The 21,396-nt window shown below is 31.9% G+C and overlaps 1 long non-coding RNA gene across 1 annotated transcript in view; it reads left to right on the top strand.

The window, feature by feature from the left end:
• LOC118199518 (uncharacterized) overlaps positions 1–21,396 on the top strand; it is a 175,341-nt gene that overhangs the window by 48,841 nt on the left and 105,104 nt on the right. The window contains exon 2 of the long non-coding RNA XR_015043078.1: positions 6,917–7,068. This is a non-coding gene — a long non-coding RNA (uncharacterized LOC118199518). The remainder of the gene's footprint in view (positions 1–6,916; positions 7,069–21,396) is intronic.

The raw sequence follows: 21,396 nt of genomic DNA, 5'->3' as shown, positions 1-21,396 counted from the left end.
ACGCGTTGAAATGCTCTAATTTTTTTTTTTTTTTTTTTTTTGAATGGAAATCAAACTGGAATTGGTGTTGGACCAAACTGGATAGAAATCAATCTGGAATAAGTAATAGTGTGTTGAAGTTCTTTTTCAACAAGATTGTAATAAAAGAGTTTTGACATATTGTAGTTCGTGAGACTGCAATCAGTTATTTCTGAAATATTGCTGAAAATTGCTTCTTTTCATTCTGAAAAGGTTGTAGAGAGCAAATTAGTTTTGTAGCTTAAAGAAACGATGAATGTATTCAAGTAATTTTTAAAGGCAATTAATTGCTTACTAACTTTGAAGACTGGTCTCAACTTTGTACGTAATAGCATTAATTGTTTTAAATCCTGGACTTCTATTATTTTTAAATCTTCTGTGGTTATATCCCCATGGTGCTGATCCAGAGAAGGAAGATTCTCTGACAGTTTATACAGACAAGAAGCTTTAGAATCCAAATCATGGTGGTTAACGACTAAGTTTCAAATACGAGTATATCAAGGTCTTGATATATTTGAAGCAGGCTACTTCTTTGTAACTGTTAACTGGAAACAAATGCTGAAAGTATTCAAAGATGTTACTGATGTTAAGCGCAACATGAACTGGATTATTAAAGTTAATAGTGCAGAATAGTATATATCCACCCCATTACTTGGCTTAAAAATCTTTACCCAGCCTTTTCGCAATCGTTGTTCAGTCATATACTTCCAATCACAGAGGTGTTTTAAATGACGAAAATATTCAAGTTCTGGCAACGTCAAATAAAAAATAATAATAATTTTGGACAGATAACAAAATCAAATTTTGAAAGCTGTATCACAGCTCCTATATTTATGTTTAGGAAAGTCTTACTTTCGTTATGAAAAAATAAAATTATAAAAACTTTCACTTCCGTACTACAAAAATTGATTGGGATATTTAATTTCAAAATTTGCAGTTTATGCCGCCATTTTCAACCTGCCTCCAGAGATTAGTTAATTAAGATATAATAATTCGAGGAAATAACGAAGTGCAATAAAAACTATATATAATTTAAACAGGCCGTACAAGGAAGTTATGTGGAGTTCACATCAGCTTTTTTATTATATGTTATTATTTTTAATTTTACATCTACGTTTTCAAAAATAAAATTTATAGATTCTAACTGCACAAAAGTTCGATTTTAATGAATGCGATGGCAACGGCTGATATATTGGTGCAATTTTTTTTTTTAATATTTGGCGTGAAACTGCTTAACTTAATTCTTAAATCGTCTCATTCAAAAATATTCAACCTGTTTCTTGTTTTCTATAACTGAGGAAAGCCTGTTCCTTATCCGCTGTGTAAGAATAGGGAAAAGTTAATAATATTGTTTGGTAACATCTTTTATTTTCAGATATTTCTGTCGGAAGACTTAACTTACCCATGTGTTCTGAATAAAATTTCTGCTTCATTTTAACATCCACCTTCAATGCAATCAACACTTTTCCTGAATCATAATATCAAGATCAACTGTATTGCAGTTCAGCATTTCTATTAGCTGTGTTACACATTCAAATTTTCGGTGTCTTAAAAGCATACATTTAAATCTTTTAAATTTTGCAAGCGCTGCTTTATAACAATAAATCTTTCGAGAAAGTTTTGCAATCTTCGTAATTTTTTGTTTGTGTTTTCTTGTATTTCTGCGTTTCACTATTTTATATTGCAGATTTTGCGTAAAATTTCATATGTTCTTAAAATGCGTAATTTATTGATACAATCTAGCAAATAATTTTTATGTGTCTTCCCCTTATATTTATATGATTTCTTTCGTATTACATCATATAGCTTTATATCAATAAACAATTAATTAACCAGTTTACTATATTATTATTTTTTTTGCGGTCAATGGGATCTTCATTATGCCAATAAACTGTTTGTGCATATGCGGCTATCAACCGTTTGATCATCACATACCCTCTTTAAAATTTTTCGTAAGGGTCTACTAAGAACCTGCTGAGAACTATTTTAGACTGATCTTGCCACGTGTTTCTGCGATGAGCATATATATTCTATTGTTAGCGATGAGCATATGTATTTTATTATTGCGATAAGCATATATATTCTATATATTCTATGATGCTGGTTTTTACAAAAGAAGAGTTAACTCGCCAGCGTTACAGCGGTAAAAATCGCTGATCACTGGTATTTTGTCACAAATCGAATTCCAGCGAACGGACTGGCTGTATGAGAATTTTCATAGTTTCCTCTATGCATAAAGTGAAATACAAATTTTCTTTTAGAAGGTTCCCCCCCCCCCACGAAGGTGTCTTTCTCTTAGGGGAACCAACCATTGGTGCTTTGCCATAATCTAAGGCAGAGGTTTTCCAGTGGGGTCCGTATTAAAGCCCTGGTGTGTCGATGAAATTTTAGAAAGGGTTTATGAGTATCAATAGGTCGATACCCAGATATACACCAGTAATTGATTGGTATAATCAAGATCCCATTGAATAAAAAATCTGATATGGACACCACACGACTTCCTTGTACGGCTTATTATACACATTTTTTGTAACAATTCATTTAAACTTATTTCCTCGAATTTCGTTAGAGATATATTTCTCATTAAATGAATTCAGTTCTCACTTCGGTAAGGCAAAAATACATGATACTCAAAACAATTTCATAAAAAATTTTAAAATACAGAAAAACCTAAAACACCAAATACAGTTAAAAACAGTTAATGGTTTTTTTGTTTCTAGGGAAAAACAAGCAATCAGCGACCAGCGGGCAAGAAGGAAAAATTTTCGGTACACAAAATTGAAAGTTAACATTTGGTATCAGCGAGTAAAAAGATAAGTTCGTGCACCATCTGACATAATTCACTATATTACTAAGAGATTCAAATTAAACAAACAGATGCCAAATTAGTGGCCTAGCGCTACTTACCCTTTTAAATTGATGATAATTCAACAACTACTGCAAGCAGATTAAACTAAGGGCATGAAAACCTAAGCCGGAACTTAAAAGCAATATAACAGCTTTTAAAGCAAAAAATACACAACTTCCTAACATATAAGAATAAAAATACTGAGCTCACCGAGCCGTTAACAGGGTGGGAATATAGTATATAAAATATTATAGGGTGTTTCAGCAATTTAATTACGAATTTTCAAAAAAGGTCGAGTAACCTAGACGATGGAAAATCACATAGCAATGCATAGTCGGAAACGCTTTCCTGCCGCGGTAGTGACGACACAAAACACAAGAAATGAAAGAATATGTGATTTTTTAGGTGCACTCTATCTCTCCTCAAAGTTTGTTACCGAATTACAGAAACACCTTGTATGTATGTTTGGTGCAGCCGATGGCAATAAAAAAAAGGAGGTGCATATTTACATGTCATAGAAGTCCCATATACAAAACTTCGAGGTTCCACGGCTACTCGTTTTTGAGTTATGAGTTCGACTTTTATATATAGTAGGATAAATGGAATTAGTTCCTTGGATTTAACCTAAATTAAGCAAAAAATAGAAAATCTGAGAAGGTTCACGTATGTTGCACCAAATTTGATATTCAGGTATGTCGCGTCTGTTAATGCTTTTTATGCTATCGTTGATGTCGCATCGCAATTTACCTATTGCTCTCGGACTAATTCCTAATGATGCAATTTTTTTTTTTTTTTTTTTGTTTATTTAACTTCATCACGAAACAGCACTTTCTTGGCATTTACGCCACATAAAATTCAACAGAAAATCACAACATTTTTAAAACAGCCAATCTTTAGAATTCTTGTTACAGTATTTAAGTGCTGCCATGCATGCTTTAGCCAAAAGGGATAATGCTCTCCTACCTCACTTTACACCCCATCAGTTTTGTTGACCGTTTCACTTTTCAAATAACTAGTCGTCGGCGTTTCTGCTGCCTAAAATAGCTACTATAAAAAAGATTTAAAAAATATGTAATGCTTTTAATAAATCCAGCTAGTGTCATTTCACGAGTCCAGCTAATAATTTATAACAGAAATTAAAAAACTGCGTTTATTGCTTTTAAATTACTTAGTTTGTTGATTCATAACAAAGAGATTAAATTTTAGAGAAAAATTAAATATTTTACTGTTTGAAAAATGGCAACAAACTGGTACATGCTGTTAAAAGTATTTTTATATCGGATGGCTCTGGAATTCTCAATAAAGTGTTAAACGTTGCCATATATTTTCTGTATTTGCTATATTATTTCTATTTTGCATTAATGAAGCAGAAATCAAACGTACGCCTAGGTATATATTGGCAAGAAAGGATTCACCCTGTGCCTTGTACCTGCCTTGTATATCAGCCAGAGTACCTAACTGCCTTGTATATGTACCAGAGTATCAATCTTCGAGTTCTTTTTTTTTTTTTTTTTCTTACAGCCATGTCGCCTTCTGTCTTACGATATACTCCTGCAATTTTCGCCAAATAAGTAAGTCTGAAGATGTTTGTTACTGATGAAGAGTCTATGCAAGTTTTCTTTCAATTTTAAATGTCTGTGAAGATTGTTAATTTAGTTTTTGTTCTCTCTTACTTGTAAAATAAAGATTTCATAGTTGTTTGACTTTCATTCTTTAATGAAATTGCGCTTCATAGGGAATATAGCGAACTCAGAACGTTTTAGCTCTGTTAATGCACAACACATCAGCTATATTATTACTTTAAAAATAATACATAGAGATAGCATTTGGTGGCAACATCCTTTCATTTCTGTTGCCATATATTTTTGTTATATTCGCTGTATTATTTCTTTATAAATAATACATGTCAATGACACTTAATTGGCAACATACTTTTATTTGTTTTAGCATGCATTTTTTATCTATATCCGCTTTATTATTAAACGTCATACATATAGAGATAATATGTGATGGCGATATCCTTTTATTTGTGTTGCCATACATTTTTGTTTCATTCGCTGTATTATTTCATTCAAAATAATATATGGCTTCCACTATTGGTGTCAATATTTGAAACGTAATACTATCACAAAAGTGAGATTCGAAGCTAATAGCAACTCTGGTGCTAATAATTGAATTAAATTTTTTTTATTCAGTTATTTTTCTTTTGTAAGCATTATAAATATCTTAAGACTGCTTAAATTTCAAAATGAAATACTGCAAGGAGTCAGCCACAAAGTGGAGTTAATAGGTCACATGAGTTGTACAGCAGTGAATAACCACAAATATTATATTTTCGCACATATTTTAGGCACACATTATCGACAGAATTATGTAACAAACGTTGATACTCAAGGTCTCGAAGTTGGAGGCAAAATATGACCCATACGTTTTGCTGTAGTTGTTTGTTTGACCCATACGTTTTGCTGTAGTTATCCTTCTCCAACATTAACGCAATGAAGAGACCGCCCCTAGACTACAAAGACTCGAGGCGTCCATATGGGGAAAATCTCGGGCTCTCAGGCGATCGTGACTCAGCCTGGGCTTCTTCGATGACCGACGTCTAGCAACGATTCGGCCGGCTGTGTTCCAAAACCGTGTTTATGAGCAGAAGATTTGCGATTTTTTTACACTTTTGCTATAAACTAGACTGCATGGAGACTGAATATATCGATCCTTGACTTGAGTGCGAAAAATTCTTTTCTTGAGGTTTAGAAAACACAATATGTTTCTTAATTGAGTGGGTGTTGGCGCTGAGAACATTTCAAAGTGTACAGATATAAATGTTTTGTGAATTAAAACTGTTGTATGTGTAAAATATTTTTAATTTTGTTTAACAAAGGGAGTAATTCTAAACCGAAAATTCTATCATAGTTTTTAACATTTCGACTTATTTAATTGCAATTTTAAAATAGAAGTAAGTTATCAAACAAAGTATAAAACTAAATACAGTGGTATCTAATATTCGTCATTAATCCGTTCCAGATTCTTGAGGTATACCAATCAAACTTTTTCAGTTAGAAATGAAGAGAAAATTCTAAAGTTTGCCTTACTTGGGTATATAAACAGATATCAAACTGCTAACAAATGTTAAGCATGGGAATAAGTCCAGACAATTATCACTATGTCTGGACAGAACTACAAAGTCTTACGAAGATTTCAAAACAAACTTTTTATTAAATCAGAACTTTGAACATAAACGCATGACTCGTGCTTACAAACTCCGCCAACCACTTGTGGCGAGATAACTTAAAATAACAGTGAAATTTGAATTAAATAAGATAGTAGTCCAAGAGTACACAATTCAAATGAATGCGAAGTTGGCTCAAAACTTCTTGCCGATGTAACAATTTAAATATCGACAACTATAATGTAAAGCCGCATAATGCAATCTTTTCTGAGCTAACTAACCTAGTAACTTGGCCGTGAGAGGCAGAACACGCTCCGAATTAAACTCCCGAAACCTTCCTTTAAATACTACCATTCTAGTAGGGAAACGAAAACGAGAAGTGATAGTAAAGGTCCAAATTTTAAAATAACTGGTTAGTAGAAAATAATAGCGATAACCCGGCGAAATAATTAATTCGATTTCATAAAATAATCCTATTGTTATCAATTTTGCATATATGTAAATAAATTTAATGAAATTACAAGTGAAATTGTAGTATATTTTGTATAATGTAACATGAAAAGTCTGAAGAGAATATGCTATGCCAGAAAAATAAGACTACAGGGGCATGTCTATTTAACATGATGTAAATGGCTATCTCGTTAAATTGGCGAGATGGTGATGGTTTTGGCAACTAATTTTTGCCGCCAAATTTGGAGGCATTTTAGGTATAGTTACTTACACAGGGACAATTTTATAATTTTTTATTTATTCTTTATTTTTTGATCCCTATATTCAATTGTAACCGTATCTGGCCCTTATATGTAACTTATGACTTCCAGTATGTATATGCCATCAAATAATGTAACTTATTTTTCTAATGTAATGTATACGCCTTTCAGTAATTTAGAGAAATGGAAAATGCTAGAGAATTTTTGGCGCCCGAGAGAAAATCTGCATTTCAAGTGAGATGATATCGGTATTCCTTTTCCAAGGAGCAGAACGACTCTGCTCTATCACACTGAAATCTACTGCTTAAATAAGTGAAATAAAGGTAAATGAAAAAGTTCTTCCTCTAGTACTATTTACTTTTCATCTGTTACTTTTTAATCTGTTTAATGACGTACTTCGGGCAAATAATTTTGCTTCTTGAACAAAGGAGACTCTTGTCACTCTCGCTCGAAATACGTTTCAAATTTTCCATGAAACTAACATCTAGAACTGTCATGATTAGTAATTAAGAAATAATTTATTTATTACACTAGATTTTATACTGATCTAAGAGCACTGGAGATAGCGAAATATTATTTATGTTTACCTTTATTTACTTCACATTTGTTTAGTCATTCTTTCCTAACATTCTTTCATGAATCTGTTTCAGCCAATTTTATCATACTCTGTACTACTATTGTTCGCTAGTATGTCGCTTACGACCTAAACTGAAAAAAGAATCAAAATGAAAAGGGAATTTTGTAAAAATGCCGAGATTTGCAGCTAAAACTATATTTGCTTTTAAAATTTAAAAAGAAAGAAATGAAATGAAAAAAGGAGGGGGAAAGAAAAAAAACTAGAAGGATTCAGATTTTAATGTCCCACTAGAGATTAAGATTTCCGATACTGATGTTGTTAAGATTTTTTAAGGTTTTTTATGCGCTTCCTGAACTCGCAGTTTATCAATCTGCTCTTGGACTCATTCTCGCTGATACATTTTTTTAAAGTTTATAATTAAATATCACTTTCTTCACACTTTTGCCACATAAAATTCAACATCAAAATCACAAATTCTTTAAAGCAGCATACGTATAGAATTTTCCATGCAGTGTCAAGTGTTGTCATTAATTGTATTTCAGTCTTTCCTCCATTCATTGTGCCAATGTTCAGTCTCCTTAGTAAGATGACATCACAAATTTTTTGTCTCTCTGTTATTGGCGTTTTGTTTTTTAAACCTTATTTATGAAATGTCACTTTCTTGGCACTCACGTAAACTTCAGCAGAAAACTCACAAAATATTTAAAGAAAAACTAAAAACTTCTGAAATTTTTCAGATTTTAACAGTCACCAAAAGGGTTTATTAAGGTTTTTTTTACGCTCTCGCTGAGCTCGCAGTCTACTAGCTTGCTGTTGTATTCACTTTTGTTAAAACATATTTTTTTAAAGCTTTATTATTAAACATCGTTACTCTTCACACTACGCCATATTTAACAGCAAAATCACAAATTTTTCGAAAGCACCGTAGTGTAGCTTATGCTTAGGATTCGCGATGCAGTGTTAAAGTGTTGGCATATATTTTCTATTTCCTTCACTCTTTTCTCAGTTAATCATATCAAAGTTCAGTTTTCTTTGCGAGATGGCTTACAAAACATTTGTGTCTTTTTATTATAACGTTTTGGGTGTTACCTTTATTTACTAAATATCATGTTCTTTGCACTTAAACCACATAAAATTCAGTTCAACAGTAATATTATAAAATATTTAAAAACAGCAAAACAGTGTATCTTTAGAATTTCCGATACACAATCTCGCGCGCTAGAGATAAAAATGTTTCCTTCCTGACAGTGTTGCCATTGTTCGCTTTGAAATCGTTATGTTTGTTAATAAAAAAAATTCGTTAAAGTTTAGAAAATTTGAAAAAGATAATGAAACAAATTCGAAACTAAAACTTTGGGCTTCCAAGTGCCCATGTTGGCTCTAGGTACCATTGCAATGCGAGAAATACTCATGCGTTCATGTAGAGTCTTCATTATCCAGTTTCTTTAAATACTGTAATACATAGCGATAATATTTGGTGGTGACAGTTTGAAATGTGAACTAACGCAGAAAGTGAAAGGAAGCAAATGCCGTTTTGTGACAAATAGACCGTTGGATCTAATGTCCCTTTGGGCTAAAAAGCAATGAAAATGAATTCTTTCAATTTCCACTAAAAGTGATGCTGCCTAATGATTTTTCAAATATTTACAGTTGAATAAAAATGCTGATTAAAGAGCATTCACTGTAACTTATTCCCCGAACAAATGTTGCAAATATGAAAATGAATATGTTTAATATATTGTATTCTATTTGTCTCTTTCCTTCCAGCAAGACTTCGCCGTACAACGGTAGAACACTTGGTGCGTATTGGAGAGGTCCAAGTTTGAGTCCCGGCGAGGGCACTGCACATTTTTCACGTTTCCCGCGTCAAAAAAATCTTAAAATAAGTCAAAAAATCTTAATACAAAAAGTCTTAACTGTACAAGTGACACTCGAACTAAACCATGGAGGACAAAAAATTTTTACCACCAGGATTTGGCAACTGGGTCCCCTAATGTCTTTCAGAAGGTGAAGTATGTAAGGTATTGTCTCCCTCCTAGGCGCACATGCTTTCGAGGTGTAATTGGAAGCATACTCGACGCGTGTTCGAGAGGTGTAGGGCTCGAGTACCGGCAAGGGCACACCAATTTTTCATATTTCCTGCTTCCCCCCCACACACACACACAAAAAAAACCCACCTAATGACTCTACAACTTGTTTGAAAGAAATATTTTATAATTTACAGTACGTATTCTCAACTGATTATAATTGCTGTGAAAAACTGATGAAGAATGCAATGTACAATTTAATTTCAGACATTTTTAATAGTACTAGTCGCTTGTGCGGTCAGTCTACTAACACGGCTATTGTGAAAATAGTATATAATGATTTTAATGTGTTCCGCTAGTAATCAATAATTTTGGAGATAAAGAACTGCGTTTATTGCTTTTAAATTGCTTAGTTTGTTAATCAACGACAGACAGATTAAATTTGAAAGAAAAGTTAACGCCTTAATATCTTATGAGTTGCCAAATGGCAACATAAGGTGCGTAGAAGATAAATATTGTTAGTGTTTTATTTCGAGCAGTGGCAACACATTTCTTTTAAATTGCTGAGTTTGCTTATGAAGATTTCATTTTTATGACTACTTTGACCTAATTTTTATTTTCTTGGCTATTTGAATATGCTACTATTTTCATGACTGACTGACATGAAATTTTTTAGTATTCCATTCGCCTAAAAGCGGCTGTTCGCTTAGAATAGTTACCATAAAAAGAAGGAAAATTATAATGATTTTAATGAGTCTAACTAATATTATTTCAGGAAAAAATATTTAATACTTCTAATTAGACATCTCATAATCTAAGTACATGTTTATTTAAAGTAGAAAAAGTATCTTCATAAGAACTACTTTTATTGCTTTAAAACTGCTTCGTTTGATACTACATGTTTATTAAAGTAGATGTTTATTTAAAGTAGAAAAAGTATCTTCATAAGAACTACGTTTATTGCTTTAAAACTGCTTCGTTTGATACTCAATGACACACACGTTAAATCTGAAAGTTAAATATCTTATACTTAAGCGAGGAAGATAAAAGTATTTCAGCAGTGGCAACGCACTACGTTTAATCAGCCGTGTTTGTTGATTAAAAGTAATATTTTACGTTTTGCTGAGTGACAACAGTCTGGTGCGCTGGAGACAAAAAGATTTTATTTCGAAAAGTGTTGCCAATGCTAGCCTTATTCGCTATGTTTGTTAACCCCCAATTTTTTTTATTTCTTAATCTACATTTTTTTATGAGTCAAATCAAAAAGAATCTTTTATTTCTTAATTTTTTTTGTGAGTTTCTTAATCAAACATTTTAATTAAAAAATTTAATCAAGAATTAAATTTGTACAAAATGTGAAATAAATAAAAAAAATAGGTTCGAAAGTCAAAGTTCGGGCTTCCATGTTCGGGTGCAGGATTGTGTGTTATTCAAAATTTGATGACTCCAGGTGCCGTAGTTTTTCCACAATGCGAGGAACATACAGTTTACATGCATACAGATTTTTCATTATTTAATAGCACAGATAATTCGAAAAATAAAAATGTCAGAAAAATGATTATTTATGAGTGCTTTTCTTTCACCTTTATTTGTTACATAGCATCCATCTTAAGTAATAGTTAAGTTCCCCTAGTTAATTATACGCTAAAGTAATAACATCTGTTACCAACTGTTGCAGGAATATTAAGTGTTCGAAATTCAAGGTTTTCGTAACTGAGCCCGTAACCGTGAAAAAAATAGGGTCGCTCGGTCGTTTGCATTTTGCGTCATTCACGGGCAGGTAGGAGTTGTCTGCGCCTACTTCGCAAGCATCCCTTATATGGGCATTCAAATCCTTAATCATTCTTTCTTTGCATGTGTTAAAAAATGAATGTATATTAGGCTAAATGGAAGATTTGAATGCTGCATATCAGAATATATTATTTATACGCAGTAAAAGTTGCTTAATTTAAAGAATTAGTGCTTGTTATGAAGCACACTACCCTTGTAAATGAAATATTTACAAAATCTTTCTTCTCTCAGCTCTTCAACACTTGAAAAACAGTATTTTCTATGTTTTTACTAAGAAAATTCCATCCAGAAAAAATTATGCTGTTGCCTCTTACAGTGTATTGTCTCTAATATTTCTACTAATATTAGTAAAGACTGTATGCATGTTTTATGCTCCTTACATTGTGGAAAATCCAATGCACCTAGACACACCAAATTTTGCATGCACATAGTCTGCCGTCCAAACATGAGCACATCGAAGCCAGAATTTTCAATTTCAATTTTTTTATTTCACATTTTACACGAATTTAATGAATTTTTGTTTAAAAAACTTAGCAATTTAAAGGCGAATCGTGGCAACACTGTTCGAAATGAAGTATTTGTAGCTGTGACGCGCAAGACTGTTGCCGTTCGGCAAAATGTAAGATATTTATGTTTCAGTATTAATCGACAAATTCGGTTATTTAAAAGCAATGTATTGTCACTGCCTCAAATAGAATACTTATTACTTCCACGGACCAGCATATTGCCGTTCAGTAAAGTGTAAGATATTTATCTTTCATATTTAATCTGCTCTTATTGAGTAACAAAATAAGAGATTTAAATTCTGCAAAGGCAGTTCTTAAGAATATTTTATCTACTTTTTAATTTGATCGATTTAAATAATTATACATTTACATAATGAGAAATCTAATTAGAAATGTTAAATATCTTTATCATATCACATTAGCGGAATCATTAAAATCATTATAAACTTCTTCTTTTTTATAGGTATTTAAGCGGCTGGCCACTGTCTTCAAAATTTATAGCACTGTATTACTTATAAATGTAACAAAATAAGCCATAATAAACTATTAATAATATTTTGCAACAAGTTCTCTTAATGTATATAGATAATTAGCATAATTAGTAGCGTCATGTATTGTGCTGATTCTCAACCTATTTTTTCTCTCAAATTCGCTTGTTAGGTAATAATGACTGAATCACGATTAATTCTTGATGAATACTTAAATATTCCTTTCTAGAGATATTAGGATTTTTTGGATGAAAAATTAACAACGCCTTCGCCGGGAATCGAACCACGGACCTCTGGAATACCGGCCCCAGTGTGCAGAACCACTACACCACGAAGGCATACTGGGAAAGTGGGAGAAATACCTTATACTTTTATCAAGGGGAGAATTAAGGGAGTGTCTAGTTGATTTTTTAATTATGTATCGAAATATTCTTTTATATCTCAGGAATGATGAAGGCACAATAAAGTTTTAATTAATATTGTTGAACAAAGAAGCATTTCTTCTTATAAAGCAGATTTCATTTCAGAAACTTTACTTGACGAGCATTCATGGACTTCTCATAACTGCTTCAAATGTCGTCATTTGACACTATTCCCTATCAAGGTCTTAATATCAATGAGATCCTATTAGAATAGTTCAGAATTTAACATAGCACATATTTTTAATACAGGACCTTTGAAATTTATTCTTTTGAAAAATGGCTAAGAATTCATTGCAATTTTACAATTATTTCGTCTTAAAAATTTTTAATGCCTCTTTTCTGAATTTTGCTTTCTTGTAAATACATTTTCTAAGAGCTTCCATTTTTACCTCCAGATATATTCTCTATCTGAAAACTGAATGTTGTGTATTGGATTTATCTTTTCAGTTGGCATCGCTTATAACTCGTTAATATTTCATAAAATATTTCATGGTTATTCATATTTATGTTTCTGCTGATCTCAAATATTAAATATTGAAGAATCTTTGCAGAAGTTAGGAGCGAGTAGTAACAATTTTCGGTAATGTGTCTGCATGTTTAAATATAATTATGATTTTTTGCTTATAACTGCAATTTTTATAGGATAACTATTCGTTCAGCATATGCATAAAATAAAGAAATATTATAAGGCATTTCTCCCCCTTTCCTAGCGTGCCTTCGTAGTGTGGTGATTCTGCATGCTGGGCCGGTATTCCAGAGGTCCGGGATTCGATTCCAGGCGAAGGCAGTTGCTATTTTTCATCTTTCCTGCTTCCAAAAATACACCTAATGTCTCTACAGTGGCGCCCGAATTAAAAAAAAAAGGGTGTTTGATGTGGCTTCTCCACACCCAGGATTTGGCGATCCGGTCCCCTGAAACCCCAGGCGCCCTTTAAAAAGGAAAGTGTATAAGGTATTTCTCCCACCTTCCTATCGCGCCTTCGTGGTGTAGTGGTTCTGCACGCTGGGTCAGTATATCAGAAGTCCTTGGTTCGATTCCCGGAGATGGCGTCTCCTAATTTTTCATCTTGCCTGCTTCGAAAAAATACCTAATAGCTCTACAATATAAAAAGACAATTTTTTCACATAGCTAAGAGTTTTTTCTTGGCTTATAGCAGTGTGTTATAGGATTTTACTCCAACATTTACACATATAAGATTTTTTTTTTACAATTTATTCTAATATATTATTTTTTATTCTCATTTTTATGCATAATTACTATTATTATTCTTATTTTGTCCATTTTTATGAACTATCAATTGGCTCCGGATGAGAGATAGTCACACTTTTAAATTTTCTCCTTTATACCTACCTTGTTTTACTGCAGTTTTATGCACTTTGAAAAGTCAATTTTGAGTTATAATTTGTCTTTCGTGTTGTGTTTTTCCTCTTTTTTAACTTTAAATATTAGAATATTTTACTTCCATCTACAAAAACTGGAAATGAACATGAGTTTCTTTGTTTCGTAAAAGCTTTGTATGGTAATTTAACACAGATTGTACGAAAAATTTAAATTTTAAAACTTGCCTAACTCTCAGCGAGGACACTAACTGGTTAATTATGTATCCTCACTGGGATGGATTTAGATTATATTTGACCTTTAATGTATTTTAAGTAGTTTCTTTATCTACGTATTTTATCCGATAGATGTATAGACCAGATTTGTGAGTATTTGTATCACATTTCGATATCCATGGTTTTTTGGTACATGTCATTAATTCTGAGCTTTAAGCATTTTAAAATTTACGTAATTTATTGCACGCAATTTGATTGAGAATTTTTTAATTCAACCGGAATAAAACTGAGAAATAATACTGTAGTTTTGAATTCCATTTAAGGCGTAATAAACTAGACAATGATCACATTTTCCACAAATAAATAATCAACTTAATTTTTGGTTCGTTAATTAAATTTTATGATCTGACATTTAAAAAATCTCTTAGGCACTCCAATTTTTTTCTTTCTGAAGATCTTGGAGGTTCTTAGAAGAAAAGATAATTATTTTAATTTCATTGAAGTATTTGTCTGATGAAAATCTAAAATTCTTCGTCAGCTTCTTTCCTCGTAACTTTCTTACTCTGCGTATTGCTTTCATCTTTAGCCTCCCCTTCATCATCTTTCTTCTTTCCGGCTACAAACCAGATTATTTCTTCATCATCTAGAAAAAATATAACCGGAAACAGAATTCCGGACATATACTCAAGTCTGCACCGCCTTTTCACGAATAAAAATCTTTTCCAAGCATATAACGCTGGACGTGTTTTAAAACCGATAAAATCTTCGTCACTCAGCTTTTTAGCTGCAAACATGATCAAACGCCGCAATTCAAGCGAACAACAACAGAAAATAAGTCTCTTTCCATCTTTAGCAAGAGATGAAGTAAATTTGGCGTCTTTGAATGTGAATTGCTTCTGAAAATTATGGACACAGCCTTATATTACGCTGAGCCGCCAAAACGTAGTATGTTTTCCATTTTTAAGTCTTCAGATTATTAACCCCTCAGAAACCTAGATTTTGGATTTAAATTTAGATTTTTGAAAGGGCCTTTTTTTTATATATATTGTCGGTTAACCTGGTGCCTGTTACCAGAGATTTTTTTAACATATACGCTACTGCTCTCATCTATGGCCAATATGTTGAACGAAATGTATAACTTTTGAACATTTAGCGCGCCAGTTAAGTTTAATACTACTAAAAACAATGAGCAACATCGTTACATGTTATTTAAAGGCTCATCATCAGAAAAGTCTAGGGCATATTCTTTTGTTTTCCGAAAAAATAATTACGTAAACAGTAGATTACAAAAAAAATGTCTCGGAAAAAAGTTTTATAATGACTTTTTTTGCTGAATATCAAATGAATGAATCTGTCAAATATATCATGATTATATTTGACAGCTGATTTTTTTTTTACTTTCATTAATTTAAAACCTTATATAAAAATAAATTATTGATATTAACTTTCGCTATATTACAAAGTATGATGAGTATAAGTTAAATTTTAACATAGCTGTTTCGAGAAATGATAGAGACGTGATGGCTATCGGTAGTTGAAATTTGATTGTCATATTAGCAAACCATCAAAAGTTCAGACATGTATGTAATTACCATACCTTGTACCGTGTCCACTCAGGTCCTTTATTTTCGCAACCGTTGGTTCATAAACATGTGCTTCCAATTACAAAAATATTTTAAATGACACAAATATTCATGTTCTGGCATTTTTAAATTAAAAAAAAAATCAATTTTGTAAAAATTACGAAATTTAATAATTACACATTGTTTTGGTCCCCATATTTATGTTTAGGAAAATTTTGTACTTGTTTTAAGAAATAAAATACAAAAAGTTTGATTCCCATACGATAAAAATTGACCGAGGTATTGAATTTTAAAATTGGCTATTTCTGACGTAATTTTCAGTTACGAATTAAGTGGTCAGGAAGTAAATAAAAATAATTCGCGTTTCCCCTTAAATGCCATTCAATGATAGTCTTTTGCGATTTGCTGTCTTCAATGTGTAACTTTTTGTTACGTTTGTTATGCCTAAAGAAATTTCGCATGAGTAATTTATGATCGAAGCTTAAAAACACTTTATGAATATTCTCAAAAGGTTTTATTAATTTTTAATGTCAATTTTGTAATTATGTTGGAATTTCATTAAAATAAAAATGTTTGGTTTTTAATTAATACAAATAATATTACATATTGACTACGTGATAATAGTGAAGCCTGCCAAGAATTCGATAAGATTTTATCAACATGACCACCATTTTGAAAAGAATTATATTGCTCAAAGTTTTCGCAACAATCTGAATAAAAGTGGTCGTTATTGAATCTCTTAACACCAGGAAACCTTTTTTTAACTGATATTTTATTTTTAGTTTCGTACAAATGTAAACATTTGACTCTTCAATATGCGTATGGCCCTTAAATGCTATCATTCACTTAATACCAAGTACCTGAGTCAATTTTTCTCGTACATGAGTCAAACTTTTTATGTTTTAATTTTTTAACAAGTATAATTTTTTTTCTAAATATAAGTATAGGAACTGGAGGAATGTGTAAAATGGTTGCTTTCGTAATTTTTTCAAAATTTATGTCTTTAAATTTTAAAGTACTAAAACATGAATCTTTGCGTTATTTAAAATATTTTTTATAATTATAAGTGCATGTCTACGATTAGCGGTTGGGAAAATACAGACCGGGTAAGAACTTTCGTGGACCCAATGTAATGTGATCAGTTCGTGTGTTTTTTCAATGGACAGAGACTGTATGATGAAGTCCCGCAAGTAGCAATTGTGAGGAAGGCCTCTAAATCATTAAATAATTTTAAAAAATAGTAACTAACCGAATGTTAGCATGAGAGGCCCTTAACATGACTAAATACCTTTTCAATAGTTGGTTGCCTACTCCAGTTTTCAGAAATTCTTTTATGATATGCTTCCTATTCATTTACTCCGTTATACCGTTACCTTGGCTTTTCACCTAATATTATTGACCAAGCGGTTAAAAAATTCTCATTTCGACATATCAAAAGCACTCTATTGTATCAGAAGATTATAAAAATTATGTTGTTATTCCTTTCTTTTAGTCAGCTGTAAAATTACATACATTTTACAGAAGTTCGACTTTCGGGCTGTTTTTTTCTTCTATCAACAAAATTCGCAGTTCCATGATAAGAAACCCCGTTCCGGATATGAAATCATGAGATATATGCAGAATTTCTTGGAAGCATGGTTTAATTCACATTGGCCAAACTAAAAGAGCCTTGAAATTTTGTACTAAGGAGCATAAGGCATGTGTTAGGAAGAAAGAAAACACGTAACTCCTCTGTTCTACAGAAAATCACATATTTCATTTTTCTGCAGCCAGAGTTATTCAAAAAACATCGTTCGTTGGTGCATTAGATTTTCTGAATGCATTTCAGATTCATAACAGTCTTTCGTTTATAGTTAACGATTCCAATTCCAATATGTATTTACCCGTAGGATTTAAAGGAAATCATTTCATAGTTTGCAAATCGCAATTGTGAAGTTTCTTTTTCTCTCAATAGATGGCGCCAGTAGCCTGATTATTTTCTTTGAGCGTTATGGCCTAGTTTCTCTTTTGTCCTTTGCGATTATAAAGCTGAAGAAAACTAGCGGCATATCCAGCGGAACATAGAACTTGTTTTATTCGAAATTAGTCTTGCAAATCTATGAATATTACGCTGATTTATATCGTCTTAGCACGTCCAATAAACGTTCTGCTCTTAATCACGAGAAGCACACAGCAAGAAATTCGATACTCCCTTTTAAATGTTTTAAAGTATAACTCAAATTTCACTGTGTGGAATGTTTACTGTGATGGTGCTATACAAAAAGTTTGATTCTGTGCAATTCTCGCTGGATATTGGTAACACGCTGGCGAAGAAAAAAGTATTTTATTTCGGGCAGGCAACACAGTGCTTTCAAATAGAGAAGACTGTTGCTAAGATTTAAAAAACAAATATATCTTGACTTTTGCCGATGAGACAAAATACTTTATTTTGAAGAGTGTTGCCACTGCTTGTTTTCAAATCTGCGAGTTTATTAATTAAAAATTCATTAAATTCGTACAAATTATGAAATCGTTGAAAAACAAATTCGAAGTCAGAATTCGAAATTCAAAATTCTGGCTTCGAGGTCAGATGTTCGAGTGGAAGACTACGACGTGCATTTAATTTTGTTTTTAGTCCAAAGGAGCTTTGTCCCTGAAGGACTACTGTTTTCGTTTTGCAATTTTGCGTTGAAAACTTTAGTGGTTGTACCACTTTTCAAATCGTTGCCACCAAATACTATCGCCCTGTATTATATTTGAAGAAATTAAATAATGAAGAATCTGCATAAATATATGTATGTTTCTCGCATTGTGATAAAATAACGGTACCTAGAGCCATCCAATTCTGAATGACGTAATCCTTCTGCGAATATGGGCATCTGAAAGTCCAAATTTAAAATTTGGAATTTGTTTTATTATCGATTTCATATTTTGTAAAATTTTAACAATTTTTTTTAACAAACTCAACGACTTAAAAGCGAGCAATGGCAACACTCTACAGCGAAAAAAAAAAACTTTTTTATCTCCAACGCGCGTAACTGTGCATCGGAAATTTTAAAGATAGGCTCATTTTAAAATTATTTTGCGACATTGCTGTTGAATTTAATTTTATGTTTTAAGTGCAAAGAACATGATATTTAATAAATAAAGGTAACACACAAAACGTTAAAAAAACGCCCCTTTGGACGTAATTTAAAACCTGAAACTTTCAGTTTTTTTTTTTTTTTTTTAAATCTAGGTACCGCCATTTTTCCACAATGCAAGAAACATGGAAACGTACATACATACATCCAGGTTCTTCATTTCTTAAAAGTAGAGATTTAAACTCAATAATGTTTTAATTGCTAAAATATTTGCGGTGCATTTCAATAATTACATGTGTATCTTTCGTTATAGTTGCTGAAAGACATTTGTGGGACACAAATACATATTTATGCCTTAGTGTCGAAACGTTTGAGCAGTAAGCAGAAAGAGGGAAGCATATGATTGGTAATAAACAAGATTTACTTCCATGCTACATTATTAGCCTAAAAGAGTTATTAGTCTAGAAACACGATTTAATAATGATACACGTTAAATGTAGAGTCAATTACACTGTCAATGCATTGTTTCACTTTTCATTTGAGTCTGTTGCCATTCAGGAAAATGTAAGATATTGATCATTCGAACTGGTAAGTCTTTAATTGACGAGCAGACTAAGCTGTTTCAAAGCAAGAGATCACATTTCTAAGCATATAAATTTTTATTTTTTATTCGAATAGATTTTTATAAAAGATGCATTTAAGTCATAATATATCTAATTAAAACATTAAATATGCACATAGAACGTCGTTTTATATTTTTCACTTTTCAATTATACAGAAGATATACAGCTTTTCTGTGTCAGTCAAAATATGCATGCGTCTAGTATCCTAAAAAATGTTTCTTTATTATTCCATCTAGACCATCTCTATAGATAATACCAACTGACAAACTATATATTAAATTTTAACACAACCCTTCTGGGCGATTGTTAAAATCTGTAAATTTTATGAGTTTTTTTTAATATTTTTTATATATTAATAATGTCTTTAAGTGCCAGATTTATCAACTTAACTTCGCCGAGATTACATGTGTACACGAATATCCTGTTCTACACAGCGTTTACTGCTATCATATGTAATGGAAAGAATTATCAACGGATACTATACTATGGTACTACTGCACAGAATCAAACTTTTTGTATAGCACCATCACAGTAAACATTCCACACAGTGAAACTTGAGTTATACTTTAAAACATTTAAAAGGGAGTATCGAATTTCTTGCTGTGTGCTTCTCGTGATTAAGAGCAGAACGCCCAGATGGCAACTGGAAGATGACTTAGGAAACCGTTTATTGGACGTGCTAAGACAATATAAATGAGCGTAATATTCATAGATTTGCAAGACTAATTTCAAATAAGACAAGTTCTATGCTCCGCTGGTTATGCTCGCCAGCGTGTTACCAATTCAGTAAAGCGTAAGATATTTAACTCTCAGATTTAATCTGCCTGTTGTATTATAACAAGCTAAAGCATTTAAAAGCAATAAACGCAGCTTCTACTTTTTAATCTGATTGATTTAAATAAAAATGCATTTCAATCAGAAGATGTTAATGTCATAAAAATATTTAATGTTAGTTAGAACATTAAATATTTTTATGAAATGACACGAGCTGCACTCTTTAAAATAATGCAAATAATTCTTTTTTATGATAACTAATTCAGATGGCTGTCCGCGCAAGCGGCTAGTAATGTAAATAAAGGCTCAACAAGTATAGAGAATGCAATTTAATGATACGTTGAAATATTAGCTGTGGATCTAGCAGTACGGTACATTTATAAAACTATTAAACAAAGTAAAACTAAAACTATTAAGTAAAGTAAAACTAAGTAGAAATATAAGTAAAAAGAAACTATTTAGAGACTTATTCATAAACGCATGCTCTTATGCTATGCTTGTAAATTAAATCTTCAGGACATTCAAGCACTGAAGGATGACCATCCACGCATCCAACAAATTTATGTTTATTGGTAGGATGGGGAAAATATCCATTTGGTTCAGGGCACAGTATATTAACCACTGTAGAACTGATAATATCCCAAATTCGAGAAGTGGACATTTTGATTTCATCCAAACCTTCAGTCGTACTTGGAATCTCTGTAACAGTTTGCGAAGGAGTATTTTCTGTTTTAATTATTGTAGAAGAAGATTCCACAAACGGAGAACTGGTCTCTTTGGTTGTATGCTTTACAGTATTATTGATCTTATCATCTGTTGTTGAAAATACAGTAAAATCATCATACGTTGAGGAAAATTGATTATCTGGATCTGAATATTCGTTTGTTTGAGTTGTTGATATGGCATCGGTAGATCTTGAGGTTGCACTTTCTGTTGAAGAGTCTGTTTGAATATAATCAGTAGAAGAATATATGTATACAAATCTAGTGCTTGTTTTTGTATCTTTTTCGATATCATCATCACTTGTTGTTGAGAATAAGTCATGTTCTGTTGTAGTATCCGTAGTAGTGGCAAGTGTTGTTGTTGAAGTCTCGTAATCCTTTACCGTTGACGCAGAACTCTTAGTTGAAGATGGCGTAGAAGGAGTAGGATTCGTTGTTGTATCTTTGCTCAAAATGTCTGCCAAAGAAAAATACATCAGCATGTCAACACATGAAAAACAGAAGAATAACTATTATATAACT

Source organism: Stegodyphus dumicola, chromosome 9, assembly GCF_044657685.1.
Source record: "Stegodyphus dumicola isolate Sdum_Otavi_A_Nest chromosome 9, ASM4465768v1".
Classification (NCBI taxonomy): domain Eukaryota; kingdom Metazoa; phylum Arthropoda; class Arachnida; order Araneae; family Eresidae; genus Stegodyphus; species Stegodyphus dumicola.
The sequence above is the reverse complement of the archived record's forward strand: the minus strand, read 5'-3'. Positions and strand labels throughout refer to the sequence as shown.